This window comes from Agelaius phoeniceus, chromosome 7 (assembly GCF_051311805.1).
Source record: "Agelaius phoeniceus isolate bAgePho1 chromosome 7, bAgePho1.hap1, whole genome shotgun sequence".
Classification (NCBI taxonomy): domain Eukaryota; kingdom Metazoa; phylum Chordata; class Aves; order Passeriformes; family Icteridae; genus Agelaius; species Agelaius phoeniceus.
The window spans coordinates 51,120,059-51,144,426 of NC_135271.1; the positions used below are offsets into that span (position 1 = coordinate 51,120,059).

Consider the following 24,368-nt stretch of genomic DNA (forward strand, 5'->3'; position numbering starts at 1 on the left):
TTATTTTTTAATTTTATTTTTTATTTAATTTTTTAAATTTATTAATTTTTTTAATTTTATTTTTTTTAATTTTTAGTTTAATTTTTTTCTTTTAAAGCATTTATTTTTTTTAATTTAATTTTTTATTTTTGATTTTTCTATTTTTAAAGCTTTTTTTCTTATTTTTTAATTTTTAATTTTTTTTTTTTTTTATTTTTTCCATTTTTAAAGCTTTTTTTTAAAATTTTTTTTTATTTATAGAGCTTTTTATTTTATTTTATTTGGTGCTATCATTTCTATAGCTGCTTGGAGTTTTGTAATACAACTCAATAGATAATTTGGGGTCAATACAGAGTTAAGTTGCTGTGCCGGTTTTACCTTTTCGTTTATTATTTGTTTTTTTACCAAATCTCGAACCGTATCTTCAAGATTAAATGTAAAACAAATCCATCTCTCTCCTTTTGGACATTCAATTCCAAATCTATTACCACTTTTTCCTAAGTTTCTTGTAATCCAATACTTTACTCCATTTTGCCTACAGGTTCTTAATTTGGATGGGTTATAACAGTGGCTGTTGACATAGGTGTGTGTAATTAAAGAGGAACTTTGGTTTCTTTCCACGTGATGCTTTCTGCAGCATTTGTGACACAATCTTGCTGGTATCCCGAAAGGGAAAAGAGAACAAATGAGTGCCAGAAACAGGAATAACAGAGGTCCAGTATGGCTTATACTCCCACCTCCCAGGCCTGTGAGGTTGCAACCCACAGCAGGTGTATTTGATCTTCTCAGTGGCAAAATACAGAGGCCAATCTGGTCTTGCCCTCTATTTCCTTGTCACTTTCTCTTAACTAATTTCCAGGCAAATTGGTTTGGACACCCTTTAACTGTGGTCTCTTACCATTCTTCAGGTATCTCTCATTCAACAGGCAGCAATAATTCCCATCCACAAAGCTAAGTTATTACTTTAACACTTTTTGCAATAAGAGCATAAATGTTGTGAACTACAATACTAATTATTCTCACAATTCAAGCATTTACTTATAATCCAGCTAGCATGTCCAGTATTGGAATGAATCAAATAAAGTTTACTGATGGAAATGGTAATTCCCCTTCTCCCCTGTACAATTCTCAGGCTAAGGTCAGAACACAAAAACAGTCTTGATCCTTCTCTCTGGAGTATTCCTCCCATAAGGAGATGTTTTATTCAGGCAGTGCTTGAAAGCAGTGGTATAAGCATTGTCTTACTTCTGAATTCAGTGTTATTCTTTGTACATTTCTTGGATCATTTGGCTGTTTCCAAACTATTACCACTCAGTCCCCATTGGAAAGTCAGTTTGGTATCACCCGGTTTAAATGTGATAGTCCTTTGATTCTGCTGGCATGAATTCACCCTCTTTCCGTGATTCTGATTGTTGCTTCGGTAGTACCTGGATAGGACTTCTTAATAGCATAGTAATAAAAGAAAGATAATACTGCATTAACTTTTACCATTCACTTTTCTTCCAAACTTTCAGGGTTTAGCTAAAACCTTTTTCCACAGCAGCCTCTTCTTCTTCTATCCAGCTGTGCTAATAGCTGCAGAGGCAAATTCTTCTTTTTGTGAGTTACAGTTAGTTAAATAAGAAAAGCTAGACCCATTTTAACTCTAGATGTATCACATCTATTGCTTTTTACTTTTTGGGCAGCATTTAATTGTTTTAGCCTTACAAACCCATTCTTCAGGAAAAAAACCAAAAAACAAAAAACTTCTTTTTAACAGCAAACAAAACACACAAAAGAAAAGACCAAAAACCTTCTTACTTAAGAAAAACAAACCCCTTTGTGAGGTTTGGAGAGTGAGCAATCTCTGCTTTGATTTTATCTTTTAGTGCTAGCCCCCCTCCCGCTCTTTTCACGGCCTTGCTGTCAATGCCGTGCTGCCACTTCGCTGCAGGGCCGGAGCAGGGGAGAACAGCCACGGGCATGGGGACCCTGGGGGCAGCCTTGGGTCCCTTTTGCCCTCTCTCTCTCTTCTTCTCTCTCTTTCTCTTTCCTTCTCTCTCTCGGCCCACTTACCAGGGCCGACGCAGCCATCCTCGACTCGGGACCCCGACAGTCTGGGAGCCACCCCGGCAGTTCCGCCACGGAGCCAGCCCGCTCCTGCCCTGCAAACCCGTGTGTCCCCTGCTGCCAGCACCGCCGCCGGGTCACCTCCATGGATCGGTGCCTGCCGCAGCCCCCGAGACCGCGCCGCTCGTAGGGAGCGGTCAGACACCTCCCAACCTTGACAACCCCAAACCTGGCGTCCCCAGGTGCTCCTGACATTCTTTTCCTTTCTCTAGTCAACTTATCCTCTTTTCCCTTCAAGGTTCTGCTAAACCCTTTCTGGACCTCAGTTCGGCATTGAATAACCTCCTAACAACCGTGTGTTAAGACACTTCCCTACCTTTCATGCAAAAAACTTTCACACTTCTGCTCTCTTCTAGCACCAAGATGTCATCACTTCACATTCTAACATCTCAGAGTTTGCTAACCACCTCCCTACTTCAACTTCTCTCTTTCTTCTCTTCTTACCTGTTTTTTTTTGTTTGTTTTTTTTTTTTTAATTCAACAGACCTCAGATGGTACAAGGTGAACCTAACTAAATTACTTCCAAAAGTAGGCTTACAACTTTCTTTTACTAGGATTGCAGTAGCTGTTAAATACCTACTGGCTAGCTGTGGCTTACTGAGTCTAACATCTTTGATATATAAGCTACTAGATATTTTTTTACTCTTCATTACTCTTGAATTAAAATTTTATGAGCTACTCCATTTTCTGTACTTATGTATAAATGATAAAGGATTTTTCTAACAAAGGTAAGCTTAAAGCTGGTACTTAGGCTAGTTTTAACTTAACTCTTTTAATTTAACAATATCTTCTTTGGTCTGTTTTACATCATCTCCTTCTGTCAATTTTTTTCCTACATGAATTTTGCTACTTGTGCGTACCCCTCAATCTATAATCTATAATATTTCAATAATCTAGGTAATTTTCTGATCTCTCTCTTTGAAGAGGGAGGGAGAATGAATAAAATTCTTGCAATTTTCTCATGGTTGGTTTTCTAGCTACTTTTATTTATTAAGTGTCTAAGATATTTTACCACTGGGTAGTGAGTCTGAGTTCTTTTATTAACCTCCCTTTAATCTTATACTAGTCTATAACTCCCATCAGACTTTACTGGGGGAAAAGGGATATTATGAGGAAACATACAAGGTTCTAATGCCCCATCCTTTATTAGTCCTTCTATTACCGGCTTCAAATCTTCCTGTCCTTCTAAAGATACAGGATACTGATGTACCCCTATGGGACAATCTTCTCTCTCAATTGTAACCCTTATGGGGTCAATATTTAATCCTCCCCTATTTCCTTCTCCAGCCCAAACTTCTTTGTTGATTTTTTTTTTCTTCATCCTCTTGGCCTAATTTTAAAACTCTAGCTGTGATTTTCCCATTTTCTGATATAAATCCTATTCTTAATTGCACTTGTAAGACTCTTCCCAATAAATTGCTAAATGTCCCTGGGACCAATAAGACATCTCCCATCCAAATTCCAGTTTCTTCCCTCAATTACTACATCTTTAATGAGCAGAAATGTAAAACTTTCTCTTTTTGCCCGTTACTTTCACTATATGTTTGCTCACACTATAACTTTTTGGAATATTTAACAGGCAGGTTCTCTCTGCCCCTGTGTCTATTACAAATTCCAATTCTTCTTCTTGGGGACCCACTTTTAAAGTTATCACAGGCTCCAGATGGTATTTGTCCCCCCCAAAAAATTAGAGATTATGACCTCCCTATTCCTCGTCTGTGCCCATCTCTTTAATGATTTTTAGATCTTCCACTTACTTAGGACCATTTTCCTATTTCTCTTAAGTTTGTTTATCTATTTAGCTGAAGTTTCTTCTTTCCCCTCTAAAAGCTGTCCCTTAAAAACTTTTTTTTCCCTGCATTTCGCCTTTGATATGCTGTCTCATTTATTCCTTTGATTATGTAATTACGATAATTATTCACATGTTTACTCCCCTCCTTATTATTTTTACCCCACTCAGGAGGTACAGTTGGCATTTTGTCTTCTCTGGGAGTCCCCACAGATTATCTTTTTTCCTAAGCTTTTATTTCAGCTGCTCTGATTAATTGCCTTTCTTCCTGAGAAAAATATTATTTTCATTACAGACCTCATCTCTTCTCAAATATAAATGTTTGGACCTAAAAATTGGTCTAATTGTTCAGCTATGCCTATGGGATCCTCCAAATATCCCTTTTATTTATTTCTTAAAATTTCAGACCTCAGACGAAGTCAAAGGAGCATTTACAAACCCTGGTCCGCCGCCTCCTATGGGACCCTCTTTTAATGGAAATAGACCAATCCCTTTATCCCATTCTTTTTGGATTTTTATCTTCTATAGCTTTTCTCCCGTATTTTAAGGATGAATCAGGAGAGGGCTTTCTTTTACCTGAACTTTAAGTGTTTCGATAAGGTGATTCCTTTAGAGAGTTCCGCTGAGCAGCCGGAGCTGTGGTTACCAAGGGAACGGAGCTCAGGGCAGGACGGGGGAACTCGGCACAGCTCAGGGTCTGGGTGCTCCAAAGGCGGGGTCTGCAGGGGGAATCGCCCGAGGGGCTCGGCACAGCTCAGGGTCTGGGTCCTCCAAAGGCGGGGTCTGCAGCCGGAATCGTCCCAGGGGCTGTTCCGGTGCAGACCGAGCTGGAGCGTGGATCGGCCCCCCATGGCTCACGGCGGCTGATCCGGCAGAGACAAAGCCGGCGACTGACCCCGGCTGCAGCGGCGGGAGCCCAGCAGAGTCAGGGCAGCCGGGGATGAGACAGAGGGGACCCCGCCTCGGTGCGGTCAGCGCGGTACCCACGGTGCACGCGGCAGGACGGACCCCCCCGCCCCTTCCGCCGGCACGGCCAGCGGAGCGGCCGCGGGCCAGGCGGCCGGGACCGGGACAGACGGACCGGGACAGACGGACCGGGACAGACGGACCGGGACAGACGGACTGTGCCGGAGCCGGCACAGGGGCTGGGGCAGCCGCGAACGAGTGGGGAAACAAACGGGAATGGATGAGGTAATATTTCTATAAGCAAGATTGAAATGAAAGCGAGCTTTGAGATCCCTCAGTTACTGGACATCAGGAAAACAATGGTGTGGCCAGCTGAAGGTAATCCCCTTTGATGAAACAACACCCTCTGCCTGCAGACAGCTCCAAGGGGCCGAGCAGACCCTACTAGCTTGGCAGAAGGGGTCCAAAGAGGAGCTTTTAGGGTTTAAAATGTAACACAGTATGGTAATGTAGTGATTCTTATAGGCCGTATGGAAATGCTATAGGATTTGTGTATTGTACTAGATTGGTTAGTGAGAAGTAGAATATTCAACACAGAAAATGATTTATTGTATTGTAATGGGAACTTCACTCTCTTGACCTTTTACTCGCTTACCCCTTTTTACTCTTCTGCTTTTGCTCTCTTACCTTTTTATGCTCTTACCCTCTCATCCTCTCAACCCCTCTCTTCTCTCAGGCCTGCTCTGAGCTGTGGCTGGCAGCTCCCAGCAGGCCACTGCACCCAGGCCCTTTGCAATAAACCCCAAGTTCCAAAAGGCCCCTGCCCCCGGGCCCTTTGCAATAAACCCCAAGTTCCACAACCTGGCTTCAGAGATCTCTCGTCCCGACCGTGCTACCCCCTCCGATGCTCCTACAGCTAGAAACTCACTCACTAGCAGGAAAAATCCTTCCAAAGCATTTTTTTCTATTTTTATCCTCCGAGTGTCCAACTTCTTTTGCTAAATTTCTACAGATTGGAGTTCAAATTACCATTTCTGACCAGTGCAGAGACAAATGATGAAACATTCCTGAGTTATTCTTACTCTTCAACTTATGGAAGTAGCCAGCACTCAATTTGCATGATCTAACCAAAGTAGACATTTCACAGAAAAGCACTTTCTATAGCAATATTGAAAAACTATAGATTGAGGTAAAACCATCAAGTTTCTGCCCTCACTGCTGCAAAGTCACATGTTTGAAGAGCATCCCACTGAATTTTCTAACGATGTGTGAATGTGTCATCTGGACCACAGGAGATAAAGCAGGGTTAAAACACTGAGCAAAACTGAAGTTAACAAACACAAGGTTCATCAACCTTGCAATAGAAGCTTGCAGAAACCTTTCAAGGCTTATCCAATAAAGCCCTGTGGCACTTTGTTCTTCCCCCTCCTCCCAAATCTCCATCCGTCTGAGCCAGCATCAGCAGGAAATTTTGCACGGAAGCTTGCCAGATAAAATAGCTATATCATCTGCCATTAGTTTTAGAGAGTTCTTCAAAAATAGATTAAAAATTATATATTATTTTTTAGCTGTGTCCTAAGTTAGGGATGGGCCAAGTCTTGTGTCTTTGTCTCACAGAAAGGTGGTTCATGTGTCCTTTAATATCATATGTGCAAATATTTCCAATCTGCATTCTGCCTTATCAGAAGGCTAATTAATTACTTTATTATACTATATTACATTACATCTAAACTGAATCTGCCAAGTACTCAACCCTGCACACACCACACACTACTCGTTACTGTCACCCAACAGACCCGACACACACACACACTTGGCCCCGACAGGCCAAGGAAACAAAACACCATCACTTTGGGTGAACAATCTCCACGTTGCATTCTACTTCGGCACAAACACAGGCACAGCACATGAGATAAGAATTGTTTTTCCTTCCTCTGAGGTTCAGAGAATGTGAATCCCAGAAATATTCTTGGGGAGAATTGTGCCTTGCTTTTCTCTGTGAAGTGAAGTGTGGTGACAGATGCACCCTGGCCTCCAGGGCAAAGAATCACGGAATGGTTTGGGTGGGAAGGGACCTTGAGGTTTATCTTTGATTTATGCAACACTTCAACAGGCAAGAGGGGGCTCATTTGCTTCAGAGGTGCTTGCTTTTCTCACACCTTTCACAAGCAAAGCCTGAAGCAAACCCTCCCAAGTTGCCCTATCGACCAGGGGACCCCTCAGCACTCGGTGACACTGCCAGCAAAACCTCAAACTTTTACTCACACAGGGACGAGGCCGTGCACTCAATTGTAACCCAGATTCTCTTTTTCCCACAGAATCCTCGAACTTCCTTTGTTCTCTCTGCAGGCCTTTTTGCAAGCACACCAATTAACAGACTACACAAGTTTCACCAGCAGACTTCAGCTAAATCCAAGATTGGTTTCTACCCCAAGTAAAATTTCTGACCCCCTGTCTCACCTGCGATGTTTGGAATTTTAGGAGGTGGCAGCCCACTCGAGATCTAAGGTCCTGGGCAGGGTGCAGGCCCACGGACACAAATGCCACCCCTTTCCCACGGGAAACAAAACTCATCACCCCAGTTTCCTTACATCAGTTTGCCAAAGACATTCACCACTCCCAGGTCACTCAGAGTTCTCGTTGGCTGCAGACTCGGTCTTGGAGTTACGGAGTTACGCTTCCTCCTAACACTCACCTCCTCACCTCAGCCCCCTGCTGCTGCGTCCCTTTCTCCACCCCTAACCCTACTCTATTTTCCAGCCCGCCCTTGCTCCATCCCTCACTCCGCTCTTAACCCGTCCCACCACACTTCCCGCTCCATCCGTTACTTCACCCACCGCCCACCCGTGAGTCCCCTCCAGCAGCACCCAGGAGCCCGAACCCTCGGAGGACGGCGCAGCTCTCGCAGCAGGACAACACCCAAGCGAGACAGGCAGGGACAACGTCTGTGGGCTGCAGGGTGTCACAAGGGGCTGCGGGCTGAGGGGAGGGGGCTGGAGGGTGACACAGAGGATGGGGGGAGCTGAGAGGCAGAAGGGGGCTTTAGGAGCAACTGGGGGGCTCCAGGGTGGCACAGAGATGCTGAGAGGCTGGGAGTGGGGAGCTTGAGGGTGACAAGAAGAGAGTGAGGGGAAGCAGATGCCTTGAGGGGCAAAGTGGGGGCTGCTTGAGGGTGACAGGTGAACCACCCCTCACACCACCCCTAACCTTACCCTAAAAACCACCCCTAACCAGGTGGAGAGCGCACGGTGGAGGCCAGGGGACCAAGGGACAACGCCAGAGTTCTCGGGGTGGCACACAGATATTGCGGGCTGAGGGGCAAGGAGGGGGAGGCTTGACAGATGGAGAGCTCACACTGAGGGTTAGGGGTACAAAAGACACAGGGTACCAGGTAGGGTTAGGGTACAGGTGCAGCAGCCCTCAACCCAACTCCAAGGTCACCCTAAAGAGCACCCCTAGGACCCCAGTTTTCCCCAACAGCAGCACAAGGCAGTAACCCCAATGCTGGGACAGCCCCAGAACTCTCCCAGCAGCTGCAGGCAGCAACCCTAATGAAAAGGTAGCAATGATGTTTGTGGTCTAGAGCGTGACAGGTAGAAGTTGGGTGCTGAGCAGTTTTTTAGGGTTTTTTTTAGGGTTTTTCTCATGGCTTTAAAAGGATATTTTAGGGCTTTTTTGGAGGAGTTTTCCAGGAATTTTCTGGTAATGTTTAGGATACTTTTAGGGCTTTTTCAGGGCTTTTAAAAGATTTTGTTAGGGTATTTTAAGGGCTTTCTTAGTACTTTTAAGAACTGTTTGCGGGGGGATTTGGGTGTTCTTGGGGTTTTTTTAGGACTATTGAGGGTATGTGGAGGACTTTTTAGGGCTAGGGTATTTTTAGGGTTTTTGAGGAAATTTTTAGGTTTTTTAGGATCTTATCAGGGCATTTTAAGGATTTTGGGGTATTTTTTGAGCTCTTTTTGAACTATTTAGGGTATATTTAGGGATTTCTAAAGGTTCTTTGGGGATTTTTAGGGGTTTTTTAAAAGTAGGATATTTCCAGTGTATTCTAACAGCATTCTGAGGCTGCTTTTAGGTTTTCATGGGGTTTTTAGGATATTTTGAAGATTAGGAGGTTTTCAGGGAATTTTTAGGTTTTTTTAGGGTCTTTTCATGGCACAACACATGGAGGCTGAGGGGCAGCTTGAGGGGCACTGTGGGGGCCTGAGGGTGACAGAGGCTGGGAGCTGAGGGAGGAACAGGGAGAGGGGACAGCAGGTGACACACAGAGATGCTGAGGGTGGCAGGGGCAGCTGTAGGGTGACGCAGAGAAGCTGGGGGCTGAGGGGCAAAGGAGAGGGGTCAAGGGTGACACACAGGAGCTGAGGGCTGGGGGGCAGAGGGACCAGTTGAGGGGTAAAGGGAGAGGGCTTGAGGGCCGGACAGTCCAGTGGAGATCAAGGGTACAGGGTACAGCTGTACCACCCCTCACCCCAGCCCTAACCTCAGCCTAAGCAGCCCCCCTAAAAACAGCCTTTTCCCCCAACAGCAGCACAACACAGCAACCCTAACAGCGAGACCAGACAGCAACCCTCACACACCAGGACAAGGACAGAACCCTCAGAGGACAACAGACACACTGCAGCAAGGTAGGGACGACATCTGTGGGCTAGACAGCAAGAGGTAGAGTTTGGAGACTGAGCATGTCTTTTTGAGGTTTTTTTTCCAGGACTTTTAAAGGTATTTAGGGGATTTTGGAAGGGACTTTTCTGGGACTTCTTAGGGTATTGTTGGGGCTTTTTCAAAGCCATTTTATGAGTCTTTAGCATATTTGGAAGATTATGGTCAGGGTCAGAGAAAACAGCCTCCAAAAAGGCAGAGTTTTAGGACTGCAATGGAATGCTTTAGAAAGGGGCCAGCAGTGGCACAGCGGGTTGGGTCCCACGCTGCCAGTCCAAAGGTTGTAAGTTTTAGACCCAGATAAGTTGTGGTTAGGGTTAGATGCTCTCAGCTTTGGTCTGGGAGAACTTCTGCACAGAAAAACTCACCCCCCGCGTCTCCCGACGCCAGTTTGCAGGAGGTGCTCGGCACTGCCAGGGCAGCCCGAGCTCTCGGCGGGGGCAGCTTCGCTCCCCGAGAAATCCTGCGCCGGCCCTCTTCCCCGTAAAGCCAAACTCAGCCCCGCTGCGCGTCGACGTCCGTTCGCAGGAGGCACGTGGCCCTCCAAGGGCGGCAAGAGTTCTCGGCGTTGGCAGCCGCGGTCCGTGAGAAATCGTTCTCTGCAGTTTTGGAGGCCGATTCGCAGTTTTGGCCACGGGCACACAGAGAATAAAGACGGTTAATTTCCTTAGAAAGGAAAGTCTGGCAGCCCATGGTTTAAGGGGCAGACGAAGGGCTGTGCAGGGGAAGGAACTCCTCACAGGACCTTTCTTCACCTCAAGCCCCACTCCAAGGTCTAGCAGCCCCCCGTGTGCCCAGCTGCTTTCAGAGGGTTACCCAGGCACACCCACACAGGGAGCTGCTAGTCCAGAGTGGCTAACAGGGGCATCCCAAGGGTCCCTCCAGGAACTACGGTCGGAGCATCCAGCACGGACTAGGGAGCAGCCAGACTCACCTGAGCACAGAGCATCACTTTGAGAAAATGCCAAGGGAAGAGCCCTTTTGCCAAGGGGCAGCATCTGAGCAGGCCAGGCAGCATGTGGGGTTCCAGGAGAGAGCTTTCAACTTTCCCCTTTTACTGTGTCAGTCCCTCCCCAGGGCCCCCAGACCCTCCACAGCACTCCCAGAAAGGAGAGGGGTTATTAGGAGAAAAAAGGTTTAGAAAAAAGGCAAAAAGCTTCCTTTTCCTTTATTTTTTGTGTTCCAACTGGGAGGGACTCTGCTTCCCCTGCAATTTTAATGGTCTCAGTTGAAAGAATCCCTGCCTTTTCTATGCTGTCAGGGGTATTAATTGACAGGGAGTCCTCATTTTCTATTATTTCCCAGTTTAAGTAGAAGGGGAAAATATTGAAAATGTTTCTTATGGGTTTGAATTTAGGGTAGCCGGCCCCTTTTTGTTGTCCTGAGGCCTAAATTGAGGGAGAAGCCCAGCTATCCCTCCATAAGAGTTTGAACTGAGGGAAAAATCCCTCTTTTTTCATCACTAGAGAGATTTAAAGTGATGAAAACCCCTCTTTTCCCAGTACTTGAGGAGAATAAATCAAAGGGCAGAAGCTATTTATTTGCTATTGTATTAGTTTCAGTAGAGGTAACTACCCCATTTCCTCTGTTTAAGGGGTGCACTGGAAGGAAGCTCTGCCTTTTTCAGCATTTTAAGGGTTTAAAACTACATTTCAGGGCCCTTCTTTCTGTGCCGTAGGACCAAGTACCTCAGAGCAGGGTGAGCCTGGCAGGCACTTAACCCTTACACTGCCTGGGAAGCTTTTATTTTTCTTATTTTTACTTATAATGTAGATAGGCCTAATTAGAGGTCCCAAGGAGACTTAGACTATTCATATCATAAGCATTCTTCTCCACCCAGCTCAGTCACACGTGAAGTACTACTTAGTAGCCACTAAGGAATAATTATAAGTAAGTTAACAGCAAATTACCCAATTTATCTAGTTATGCTGCCTAAACAGAAAGTTATATTTCTTACCAGTTTTCTACCCTTTTACTCCAAGTAGTTGTTGCAAAAAAGAAAGTGCTGTTATTTTTCTGAAGAGTTTTCTTCTATAACAAGCCCTTTGCTCCCCTTGAATTTGAGTCAGAGGAGCCAAACAGCTGTAGCTTCTCTGAGGGCTTTTATGCCCGGTGGGATCAGCCCCCTCCCTTTTCCCGGGTGCCACGGGAACGAGAGGCGGGCACCATCAGGGGTATATTAACCCCAGCTTTTGCTGAGGGGGTTCATTCCCTCTCTGGGCTGTGCTAGGATAAGAGCTTTCCTCTCATTTCAGAGAAGAGGCTCTTTCAGCTTATCTTAGCTTGTTTTCAGTAGGTGCTTCTGGGCATCTAAAGCAACAGAGGCTTTGAAGATACTGTGAAGAAAACAGCATAGAATACAGGGAGTATTTAAGTTCACAATTTTGGGTTTTGTGTTTAGGGGTGGTAAAGTGCATTTGTAATTTCTGGTTTTGTTTGTATTTTGGTTTGTATTTTTTTTTAGGAAGAGTGCAGCTTCCAGAGGCTCCAGGTTGTGTCAGCTACGACACTTTTCAGCAGATTCATCATGTCACAAGAGGGATCTGCCCAGTGTCAAAGATAATGTTTGAGATTGAGGCTTCAGGTGAGTTGAGGCATATGACTGGGAGAGGGAGGCTGAGCAGGTATCCAGTTAGGAGTTATTGTTGGGGGGGGGGGGGGGGGGTGGTTTTGAAGGCAGCAGGGTGAGAAAGGGTGATTATTTGAGGCCCCCCCCCCACCCCAAGGCTTTTTAGAAGCCTAGCAGAGGCATTCACATGTCTTACAGCACACAAGGTCATCCACTGCACTCACAGGAATGCTATTTACTTTGCCTTTCTCTAACCCATGCACCACTCATAATAATGGCCACAGCCTTGGAATCAGGATGAAGCTGGAGCCTGAAGGAGCCAGGCACACTCAGGAGAGGGCAAGTAGCTGACTTGCTGGGATTTGGCCCACATAACTCTGTACTCATACTTTGGTTTTGTTTTTCTTTATTGTAGCTGACCGAGAGGCTAACAGGCGATCACGGGGCCCTCCGAGGCAGACTCATTTCAGGCGCAATGCGGATCCACATCACCGATCATCCAAAAGATAAGTCAGGGCCACGGCCTGGAGATGGGATGATGGGAGAGTAGTGGGTTGGGAGTTCCTGGGACAGATTTAAAAATTAGCAGAGGGAAAAGTAATCTTCTCCAAGGGGCCTCTTAGGACAGCTAAAGGGAGAGGTTCTCCTTTTGACGGCAGCTTTCAGGCAGGCAGCGCAGAACAGTTCCGGTCCACGTCGTGTTGTCTGGCGTACCGTGTTACCTAGTGTGTCTTTGGGGTCCCTTTTGCCTTTTCCCCTCGAGACCCTCACCACAAGCATAATGTGTTGTTTGTTGTCCCCCTGTTTGTCACGTTCCGTGTCACGGGTGTCTGCACATATTTGTGCCGGAGCTGCTCTGCCCTGCCGCATAGCCTGCTGCAACAGGACAAGTCCCATGGACTTGCAGTTTGTGGGGTGTTGCCAGACTCTAGATGATATTCCTAGATAGACAGAAGATATTTGGAGCTGTGAAGTTATCCCACAGCCCTTTGACTTTTGTCCTCACTTTCTTTCAGATGCAGAAGGATAAAATCCAGGGCAAAATCCATCCACCCATCCTGAGTGAGGAGGTTCCCCCGAGCAGGTCAGTCACCGTTTGTCTCTGCAGGGGGAGTGTAAAGTGTGACTTTGTTACAGCACTGTTCTTTTTCTTTTCAGGAGGTAAAGTTGGATATCAGCAGTCAAGATGAGGTGGGCAAGGTGAGCATTGAGTAGCGTCCAGAAGCAGTTGTTATTGCTCCAGTCTCACCTTCCGGTGCAACTCTAAGCATCTGTTCCTGTTTCTGCACTTTAGGCAATCCACTCGGAGTACGCCGAGCCCCAGTCACCAACCGGCCGACGCACCGGGTGTGCCGCTCTCTCGAGCCCTGCGGAAGAATCACGGGACTCGTTGATGAAGCCTCTGCCTTTTCTATATAAAGGTGTCACCAGGGTAGCCTTGGGCACGGGCCGAGGAGTCAGGAGTCACGGTGAGTCGGGGAAGTAGGGAGGAGGAGCTAGGGTCCACTCAGGTTTCAGCAATGCCACATGACCTCGTCTCCTTTTAACCCAGGCTTACCCCGTGACAATGGCATCAACCTCGGAGCGCGGCCGAAGGGTGCGGCCCCAGGAGCCGGGCATTCTTAGGAGAACGGTGAGTAGCAGAATTGTTGGGTTTTGGCCAGTGTGCTGCAAACATCATGCATTGATATTTGGATTTCTTTCATGTAGTTGACTAAGAAACAACAGGGAGTTGTTGAACAACAGTGCCAGCAGGAACTTCCCAGATGTTGAGGCTGCCTTCTTTTGCACCTGACACGGATAGGCATCCCCAGATGTCCGAGAGATAAGTAGAGGGCTACAACCCACAGAGGGGATGAAAGTGGGGCGCAGGGTAGGGACCCACCGGGAGGGGTTTTTGAGCCTTCTTTGGAGATGGGGGTGTCCATGAAGTGGACACCTTAGGCCCCATAAAAGGAAAGCCTGACTTTTCATCACAGTGCTGAGGTGTGCAGGGCAGAGCAGTCCCGGTGTGTATCGTGTCACTTGTCTTTTGTGTATTATGTGTTGTTTGCATATGTCATGTCTTTTACCTTAGGCCTTGGTGGGGCCTGTCAGAAACCCTGGCATCATTGTTAGCATCTGTGATCTCTGCATTCCTTGGCCTGGCACCCATGCCATAGAACTTTTGACTCGGGAGCTCAGACAGGCATCAGACTCTCTTGTCTCTTTAGAAGCATCTGGTCAGCTGTCTTTTCAGGTCTTGTTCTGAGCTGTATGGACAGCTATGTCCCGCCAGGATCCATTATGGCGGACTAGGACGCGAAAGAACATGAGGGCAGGTAGAGGCTTCTGGCTGTATGATTCTTGGGCATCCATCTTTGCAGTTCTTGGAATAAATCATTCAGTTAGCATCTTCTTCCTCCAGGTTTCTCTGAGCCTCATCAGCTCACCATCGGTCTCACCTCGGTCGTCTCCTTTTGCATCTTCTCAGTCCTCGCAGCCATTTTCCTTGCCAGGAGATTTCTGTCTGTGTCGTGTTCCCGTTGTTTGTCACGTCCTGTCCCGTGTCACGGGTGTCAGCACACACATTTGTGCCGGAGCTGCTCTGCCCTGCCACATAGCCCGGTGCAATAGGAGAAGTCCCAGGGACTTGGAGTTTGTAATGCGGGGTGTAGTTGGACTCTAGATGGACACAAGATATCTGGAGCTCTTAAGTTATCCTGCAACAGTTTGACTCTTGTCCTAACCTTTTTTCAGATTCAGATGGATTAAATGTGTGCCAGAGGGCCCCATCCCGGGTGAGTAGTTTCCCCCGAGCAGGTGAGGCACCATTTGTCTCTGCAACAGAAGTGTATGTGGTGACTCTGTTACAGCTCTGTTCTTTCTTTCTTTTTAGGAACTAAGTCTGGATACCAGCAGTCAAGGTGAGCAGTGGAGAGAAGTAGCTGTTATTGCTCCAGTCTCAGTTTCTGGTGCTGCTCTAAGCTTCCATTCTCTTTTTTGTGCTTTAGGCAATCCACTCGGAGCCTGCCAAGCCCCCGTCACCAGCCGGCCGATGCACCGGGTTCCCTGCACGTGTGAGCCCTGTGGATGCATTACAGGACCTGGTGATGAAACCCTGAACTCTATTTAAAGGTGCCATCCAGGTGGCCTTCAGCAGCTGCCGAGGAGTTGCAGTGAGTAGGGGAAGTAGGGAGGAGGAGCCAGGTTCTACTCAGGTTTCAGCCATGCCAAATCACCTCCTCTCCTCTTAACCCAGGCACCCCCTGTGACGACAGCCTCGGTCTCCGAGCGTGCCCGAAGCGTGCGGCCCGAGCAGCTGAGCATTCTTAGGAGCATGGGTGAGTAGCAGACTTGTGGGGTTTTGGCCGATGGGCTGCCAAGATCGGGCACTGATGTTTGGTTTTCTTTAATACAGCTGTCTAAGACACCAGCCCGGTGCCAGCAGGACCTTCCCAGCTGACGAAGCGGCCTTTCTTCGCACCGGAGACCGGCATCCCCAGATGTCCGAGAGATAAGTAGAGGGCCACGACCCACAGAGGGAATGAAAGCAGGGTGCTGGTTTGGGAATTACTGGGAGGGGTTTTTGAGTCTGCTTTGGAGGTGGGGGGTGTCCATGAAGCGGCCCCTTAGGCCCCATAAAAGGAAAGCCTGACTTTTCATCACAGTGCTGAGGTGTGCAGGGCAGAGCAGTCCCGGTGTGTATCGTGTCACTTGTCTTTTGTGTATTATGTGTTGTTTGCATATGTCATGTCTTTTACCTTAGGCCTTGGTGGGGCCTGTCAGAAACCCTGGCATCATTGTTAGCATCTGTGATCTCTGCATTCCTTGGCCTGGCACCCATGCCATAGAACTTTTGACTCGGGAGCTCAGACAGGCATCAGACTCTCTTGTCTCTTTAGAAGCATCCGGTCAGCTGTCTTTTCAGGTCTTGTTCTGAGCTGTATGGACAGCTATGTCCCGCCAGGATCCATTAAGGCAGACTTGGACTTGTAAGAACGTGAGGGCAGGTAGAGGCTTCTGACCGTAGGATTCTCGGGCATCCATCTTTGCAGTTCTTGGAATAAATCATTCAGTTAGCATCTTCTTCCTTCAGTGTTTTCTGAGCCTCGTCAGCTTGCCATCGGTCTCACCTCGGTCATCTCATTTGGCATCTTCTCAGTCCTTGCAGTCATCCTTCTTGCCCAGAGATTTCTGTCTGTGTTGTGTGCCCATTGTTTGTCACGTCCTGTCTGTCCCGTGTCACGGGTGTCTGCACACATTTGTGCCGGAGCTGCTCTGCCCTGCCACACAGCGTGGTGTAATAGGAGAAGCCCCGGGGAGTTGAAGGTTGTAATGTGGGCTGTACTTGGACTCTAGATGCTATTCCTATATTGACCTAAGGTGTTTGTAGCTTTTGAGTTATCCTGCAGGTGTTTGACATATGTTCTAACTTTCTTTCAGGTGCAGATGCATTGCATCCATGGCAGAGCCCCCCATCCTGGGTGAGGGGGTTCCCACAAGCAGGTCAGAGTACCATTTGTCTGTGCAGGGGGAGTGTCAAGTGTGACCCTATTACAGCACTGTTTTTTGTCTTTATTTTTAGGAAGTATAGCTGGATCCCAGCAGTCAAGTTCAAGAGAGCAAGGTGAGCAGTAGCCTTTCCTGTTGCTGAGGTCTGAATTCTAAGGGGGCAAGTCTAAGTCTCCATTCTCTTTTTGTGCCTTAGGCAATCCACTCAAAGCACGCCAAGCTCCCATCCCCACCCGGCCGACGGACCGAATTTTCCACCCTGATGAGCCCCGTCTTCCGGGTAGCAGTCAGGAACCACCGAGGAGTTGCGGTGAGTCAGGGAAGTAGGGAGGAGGACCGAGGGTCCAGTCAGTTTTCAGCAATGCCACATCGCCTCCTGTCTTCTTAACCCAGGCGTACCCCACAACGACGGCGTCGGCCTCCGAGCGTTCCCAAAGCGTGCTACCCGAGGAGCCGGGCCTTCTTAGGAGAAGGGTGAGTAGCAGACTTGTGGGGTTTTGGCCGATGGGCTGCCAAGATCAGGCACTGATGTTTGGTTTTCTTTAATATAGCTGTCTAAGAGACACCAGCCCGGTGCCAGCAGGACCTTCCCACCCGGCGAGGCAGCCTTTCTTCGCACCCGACACGGACCGGCATCCCCAGATGTCCGAGAGATAAGTAGAGGGCTCCGACCCACAGAGGGATGAAAGCAAGGTGCTGGGTTGGGACTCCTGGGATCGGGGAGGGGAGGTCTTGAGTTGGCTCTGGAGATGAGAGTAGCCAAGAATTGGCCCCTTAGGCCCCCTAAAAGCAAAGTCTCACTTTGGATCACAGTGCTGAGGTGCACAGGGCAGAGCAGTCCCGGTGTGTATCGTGTCACTTGTCTACCGTGCATTATGTCTTGGTTGGGTGTCTCATGTCTTTTATCTTAGCCCTTTGAGGGGCCTATCAGAAACCTCGGCAGTATTCTTAGCAGCCACGATCTCCACGTTTCTTTGGCCCGGCACCCAGGCCATAAAACTTTTGACTCGGGAGCTCAGACAGGCATCAGAATTGCAACTCTTTGTAAGCATCCAGTCAGATGTCTTTTCAGGTCTTGTTCTGAGCTGTATGGACAGCTGCACCCTGCAAGGTTCTATTATGGTGGATTAGGACTTGTAAGAATGTGAGGGCAGGTAGAGGCTTCTGACCATAGGGCTCCTGTGCATTCATCTTTGCAGTTCTTGGACTAAAACATTCAGTTTAGCATCTTCCTTCTCCAGGGCACTCTGAGCCTTATCAGCTCGCCATCGGTCTGTCTTACCTCGGTCATCTCATTTGGCATCTTCTCAGTCCTCGCAGTCATCCTTCTTGCCTAGAGATTTCTGTCCGTGTCTTGTGCCCATTGTTTGTCGTGTCCCGTGTCACGGGTGTCAGCACACACATTTGTGCCGGAGCTGCTCTGCCCTGCCGCATAGCCTAGTGTAATAGGAGAAGCCCCGGGGAGTTGAAAGTTGTAATGTGGGCTGTACTTGGACTCTAGATGCTATTCCTAGCTTGACATAAGGTGTTTGCAGCTTTTGAGTTATCGTGCATGTGTTTGACATATGTTCTACCGTTCTTTCAGGTGCAGATGAATTACATCTGTGGCAGAGGGTTATGGTTACGAGGTGCCAGGCCTTCTTAGGAGAACGGTGAGTAGCAGACTTGTGTGGTTTTGGCCGATGTGGTGCCAAGGTCAGGCGTTGATGTTTGGTTTTCTTTAATATAGCTGTCTAAGAGACAACAGCCCGGTGACAGCACAACTTCCCAGCCGGCGAGGCGGCCTTTCTTCGCACCCGACACGGACCGGCATCCCCGGATGTCCGAGAGATAAGTAGAGGGCCACGACCCACAGAGGGGATGAAAGCGAGGTGCTGGGTCGGCACTCCTGGGATGGGGGAGGTTTTGAGTTGGCTCTGGAGACGAGGGTAGCCAAGAAGTGGCCCCTTAGGCCCCCTAAAAGCAAAATCTCACTTTTGATCACCGTGCTGAGGTGAGCAGGGCAGAGCAGTCCCGGTGTGTATCGTGTCACTTGTCTGTTGTGCATTATGTCTTGTTTAGCTGTCTCATGTCTTTTATCTTAGCCCTTTGAGGGGCCTACCAGAAACCTTGGCACCAGTCTTAGCATCTGTGCTCTCAGCGTTCCTTGGCCTGGCACCCATGCCATAGAACTTTTGACTCGGGAGCTCAGACTCTCATCTCTTTTTATAAGCATCCAGTCAGCTGCTTTTTCAGGTCTTGTTCTGAGCTGTATGGACAGCTATACCCCGCCAGGATCCATTATGGCGGACTAGGACTTGTAAGAATGTGAGGGCAGGTACAGGCTTCTGGCCGTAGGATTCTCGGGCATCCATCTTTGCAGTTCTTGGAATAAATCATTCAGTTAGCATCTTTTTCCTCCAGTGTTCTCTGAGCCTCATCAGCCCACCATCAGTTTCACCTCGGTCATCTCCTTTTGCATTCTCTCAGTCCTCGCAGCCATTTTCCTTGCCAGGAGATTTCTGTCCATGTCGCGTCCCCGTCGTCTGTCACGTCCCGTCACGGGTGTCAGCACACACATTTGTGCCGGAGCTGCTCTGCCCTGCCGCGTAGCCCGGTGCAATAGGAGAAGTCCCGGGGACTTGAAGTTTGTAATGTGGGGTGTAGTTGGACTCTAGATGGGATTTGTAGATGGACACAAGATATCTGGAGCTCTTAAGTTATCCTGCAACAGTTTGACTCTTGTCCTAACCTTTTTTCAGATTCAGATGGATTAAATCCGTGCCAGAGGGCCCCATCCCGGGTGAGGGGATTCCCGCAAGCAGGTGAGGCACTACTTGTTTCTGTAGAGGAAGCATAAATGGTGGCTGTTACAGCATTGTTCTTTGTCTCTCTTTTTAGGAAGTTAAAGCCGAGAGCAGCAGTCAAGGCCAAGTGGGCGAGGTGAGCATTGACTAGCGTACAGAAGCAATTGTTATTGCTGAGGTCTCAGTTTCTGGTGCAGCTTTAAGCATCTCTTTTTTTTTTTTTTTATTTTAGGTGGTCCGCTTGCATTCTATCCTAGCCGAGCATATCCGTGCCAGGTGGGTGCGAGCTTAAGGTATCGGTGTGGCATATTTGTCAGATTTGGGAGGTTGTGTTTTCACAGTATCTCAGCATGCTTTTCTGCTTTGTTACTTTGCAGGTGCTGTTGCTGCCCTAGGTACGCCAAGGAACAGAGGAGGGCAGGTGAGTCGGCGTTTAGGCAGGCTGACTCATAGGTGAATGTTATGCAGCAGCATGCTAAGCATGTACCTTTTCTCTTTGCAGGTATCTTCTGGCCAGCCTCCGGAGTCAAATCAAGATTTGAGGTGAGCCGGGGGAGTGGTGCGGAGGAGTCCAGGGGATTACTGTTGTTGAGGGCAATAGTCACCTTTTCTGTTTTGTCTTAGGTACCCTGAGGAGGCTCTTACCCAAAGCTTAGAAACGGCAACACCGAAGCACACGCGGAGAACATATCAACGTCCACGTGCGACCGAGGATGGATTTTGTCCGCTCCTCTTCCAAAAGCTAAGTGTCGGGGCCAGCGGTCGGGAGAAGGGGAAAAACCTTTACTATCACAGGGGGCAATTTCACGTCAGCTTAGCGGAGAGGTCTGTAGCGGGACAGGCTCTCTGGAAGTAAAGGGAGAGGGTTTCTCCTCAGCCTCACCAGAGCCTTTGCCGGGCAGGGCAGTTCCAACCCATCTCCACGTTCTCGGGAACTTTGCGTCGTCCGCCTTCCTCGACTCGACGTCGTCACGGATCTTTCCTTGGAGGAGCTCGCCTTCAGGTCCGGAGCTACGGCCACGGTCACCCGGCAGTCGGCTTCCTTCTCTAGGCTCACCGAGCCTCTCGAGCATCCTCTTAACTGCTTTGGCACTAACTTCTTTTAATGAGTTACGTTTCATCATCACGTGCCATCATCATAGGGCTTTCTTTCCTTTGGCATCATCGGCCTCTGGCTCATCTTGCGCTACGAATCTCGGGTCCATAAGTTGAAAGCGCTAGGCAGTTTACTTGTGTCTCTGTTATGCCATCCGTGTCTATGTTGTGTCGCCCGTGTTACGTAGTCTGTGTCTATTGTCTTCCGTGTCATAGGCCTTTGTTACATCTCGACGCTTTACAGGCACTATTTTGTGCCATATAGGCAGTATTTTACTCACATTCCTTCCCAGATATAGCTTATTCTGGCATCTTTACATTTTTACCCTTTGAGACAGGAAAGGATTACAAGATTTTCTCATCCATCTTCCTTCTCACTACCAGCTTTGGTAGTGCTTTTTTTTCCATGCCATTATCTTGGACTTCTAGAGGGAGCATCTTACACCCTCCTCAAGTGACTGCAGTTGTTCTGTAGGTTCCATCTTCTCAAAGGGTATGGGGCCCAACAATTAATCTTCCACAGAGTTATCTCAAGTGTTGGCTTATATTGCGTGTACCTATGTTGGCTTGTATTGTGTGTAGCTATATTGCATGTACCTTTGTTGGCTTATATTGTATAGGCTTATATTGTATAGGCTTATATTGCGTGTACCTATGTTGGCTTGTATTGTGTGTAGCTATATTGCATGTACCTTTGTTGGCTTATATTGTATAGGCTTATATTGTATATACTTATATTGCGTGTACCTGTGTTGGCTTGTATTGTATAGGCTTATATTGTATATACTTATATTGCGTGTACCTGTGTCGGCTTATATTGTGTCTACTTACACTGTATGTACACTTGCACTGTATGCGTTTGCTTATATTGTATGTACTTATAATATACCACTTATGATTGGAGCTGCCCTGCCCTGGCATGTAGTCATAGTTAGGTAGAACAGTTGTAAAAACTTTACTGTTCATCTGTCTTTTATGGCATATTGGGTAGAAAATGTATTGGTCCAGAGTGGGGAAAATTCCTAGCTGTCAGCCACAAGTTGACCAATTCCTGTCGTCTCACAGGTCCTCGAGGCTACCGATTTCCCCAGAATCTACCATTCGACGTCAAGGAGCGGCAGCCAGGAGACGCGTCGAAGCACGTTCTTCAGCGTCTCGAGTAAGGGCCATAGCGAGCCTGTAAGCAGGAAGAGCATGTGAGCGTGTGTGAGAGCACGTGACTGTGTGTGTCTGTGTCCACTCGTCTCTGTGTGTGTGAGCACATGCTGACTAGTTTTAACCTTGTGTATGTGACTTTTGCTTTTCAGGTTTTGTAATTCATTTTTAAATTTAGAATAAAAAATCCCCAGCCGGGGGGGTTTTTTTTTTTTCCCCCCCCGGCTGGGTTTTTTTTTCCTCGGTCCCGGTCGGTCTGAGAGGCGACGTTCATCGCCAAAGTTTGGGCACAGACCATCCAGGGACCGGGGTTTTCGTCAGGCAGGAGGATTTTTTTGGAGGCTCCCGGGACCCACGTTCCCGAGGAGCGGCTCAAATGTGTGCCGGGGGTTAGCAGAGAGGTTGAGGTGTGAGTGAGGGTGGGTTTGTGTGTAAGCTGAAGGAGGTGTGTGTGTGTGTGTATGTGTGTGTTGAAGGGTTGTAACCTTATATGACTTTTGCTTTTCAGGTTTTTCAAATCATTTTTAAATTTAGAATAAAAAATCCCCAGCCGGGGGGTTTTTTTTTTTTTCCCCCCGGCTGGGTTTTTTTTTCCCGGGTCCCGGTCGGTCTGCGAGGCAACATTCATCACCAAAGTTTGGGCGCAGACCGTCCAGGGACCGGGGTTTTCGTCAGGCAGGAGGATTTTTTTGGAGGCTCCCGGGAACCGCGTTTCCGAGGAGCGGCGTGAATGCGTGCTGGGGGTTAGCAGAGCGGTTGAGGTGTGAGTGAGGGTGGGTTTGTGTGTAAGCTGAAGGAGGTGTGTGTATGTGTGTGTTGAAGGGTTGTAACCTTATATGACTTTTGCTTTTCAGGTTTTTCAAATCATTTTTAAATTTAGAATAAAAAATCCCCAGCCGGGGGGGTTTTTTTTTTTTCCCCCCGGCTGGGTTTTTTTTTCCCGGGTCCCGGTCGGTCTGCGAGGCAACATTCATCACCAAAGTTTGGGCGCAGACCGTCCAGGGACCGGGGTTTTCGTCAGGCAGGAGGATTTTTCGGAGGCACCCGGGAACCGTGTTCCTGAGGACCAATGATTGCTGGGGAGTAATTTAGCAGTTGTGATGGCAGTGATGGTGAGTTTGTGTGTAAGCTGAAGGGGGTGTTAATGGTAGATGAGTGTTGTTTTCTGTGTGCTTTTGTTGTTTTGAGTTTCCTGTAACAATAAATCAACATCTAATGAAAATAGAAAACGGTTATTGCTTTGTGTTAATATGTGTATTGCTCTGTATTGCATTTGCCTTACCTGCTGCATTTTGCTGTGCTGCTCTGTATTGCTGCTCTGTATTGCTGCTCTGTATTGCTGCTCTGTATTGCTGCTCTGTATTGCTGCTCTGTATTGCTGCTCTGTATTGCTGCTCTGTATTGCTGCTCTGTATTGCTGCTCTGTATTGCTGCTCTGTATTGCTGCTCTGTATTGCTGCTCTGTATTGCTGCTCTGTATTGCTGCTCTGTATTGCTGCTCTGTATTGCTGCTCTGTATTGCTGCTCTGTATTGCTGCTCTGTATTGCTGCTCTGTATTGCATTTGCATTAACTGCTTCATTTTGCTGCATTGCTCTATATGTAAATTAGACTTTGACCAGTGTGTCTATGCATTGTATCTGCACTTGCACTTGTATACACTGTTTCCATGTATTTTGCTGATGTATCAATAAAAGCATTCTTTCAATAAAGTTGAGTCACCCTTAATAAAGATACCCCCTGCCCTTCCTTTCCCCACCGTGGCTCCTGTCTTTTTTTGGTGTGGTTTTGTCATTTCTTTCCACTGTATTTCTTCCTTTTGCTCCTCACTTTACTGTTCTATTTCTAACTTAACTTCCATCTATCTCTAACCCTTTGTTTCTGTTTCCTTATCACTGTCAATCTCAGTCTTCTTGCTTCTTTTTCTCTCAGTGTTCTCCTTTTCCTTGGTTTGTGTTTTTTTGCTCTTAGTCTTTTCCTTTTTCACCCCACTCCTAAGTTTTCACTTTCACTCTAACCCTAACCACTTTCCTTTCCCTCTAACTCCTGTCCTTCTTCACTTCTCCCACCCTCCTTTTCCTGTCTCACTGTCTTCCTGTTTTATTTTCTTCTCTCTTTTCCTCTCTGTCTCCTCTCCCTCTGTCTGTTCTCTCCTCCTCTCTTCTTTCTCTTTGTCCCTGTTCTCTCCTCTTCTCTCTCTGTCTTTTCTCCTCTCCCTCTATTTTTTCCAACTCTTTGCTTCTCTCTCTTTTCTCTTTGCTTCTCTCTCTTCTCTTTCTCTCCTTCTTCCCCCCTCTCTCCTTCTCTCTTCTCTCTCTCTCCTCTCTCTCCTTCTCTCTTCTCTCTCTCTCCTTCTCTCTCCTTCTCTTCTTCTCTCTCTCTCTCTCCTTCTCTTCTTCTCTGTCTCCTTCTCTCTTCTTCTCTGTCTCTCTCCTTCTCTCTTCTTCTCTCTCTCTCTCCTTCTCTCTTCTTCTCTCTCTCTCTCCTTCTTCTCTCTCCCCCTCTCTCTCTCCCCCTCTCTCTCTCCCCCTCTCTCTCTCCCCCTCTCTCTCTCCCCCTCTCTCTCTCCCCCTCTCTCCTTCTCCTTTCTCTCTCTCTCTCCTTCTCCTCTCTCTCTCTCTCTCTCTCTCTCTCTCTCCTTCCTCTCTCTCTCTCTCCTTCTCCTTTCTCTCTCTCTCCTTCTCCTTTCTCTCTCTCTCCTTCTCCTTTCTCTCTCACCTTTCTAACTTTTTGTTTTCGTTTCTAGCTTTAGTTTAAAAAAGCAGCAGTAGAAACTTTCAGGCTCCCTGGGAGTAAAAAAAAAAAAAAAAAATTAAAAAGCAAACCAT

General features: G+C 47.5%; 2 long non-coding RNA genes across 3 annotated transcripts; both read left to right on the plus strand.

Annotated features, from left to right (window-relative positions):
- The first annotated feature begins 9,172 nt into the window (after positions 1-9,172).
- Positions 9,173-13,865, plus strand: LOC143694467 (uncharacterized). Its single transcript, XR_013182952.1, has 7 exons — positions 9,173-9,411; positions 11,907-12,026; positions 12,427-13,095; positions 13,170-13,211; positions 13,306-13,480; positions 13,564-13,644; positions 13,722-13,865. It is a non-coding gene; the product is annotated as an uncharacterized LOC143694467 (long non-coding RNA).
- A 91-nt stretch (positions 13,866-13,956) lies between these two features.
- On the plus strand, positions 13,957-22,978 carry LOC143694545 (uncharacterized). 2 transcript variants are annotated; one of them, XR_013183130.1, is made up of 16 exons: positions 13,957-14,791; positions 14,890-14,917; positions 15,005-15,169; positions 15,253-15,334; positions 15,412-16,499; positions 16,579-16,620; positions 16,702-16,815; positions 16,899-16,979; positions 17,057-17,198; positions 18,091-18,157; positions 18,235-19,427; positions 19,524-19,567; positions 19,669-19,712; positions 19,794-19,834; positions 19,916-21,545; positions 22,092-22,978. It is a non-coding gene; the product is annotated as an uncharacterized LOC143694545 (long non-coding RNA). The 2 variants fall into 2 exon arrangements; XR_013183129.1 differs by lacking the exons at positions 15,412-16,499; positions 16,579-16,620; positions 16,702-16,815; positions 16,899-16,979 and having other exon boundaries at positions 19,916-22,094.
- The last annotated feature ends 1,390 nt before the right edge of the window (positions 22,979-24,368 follow it).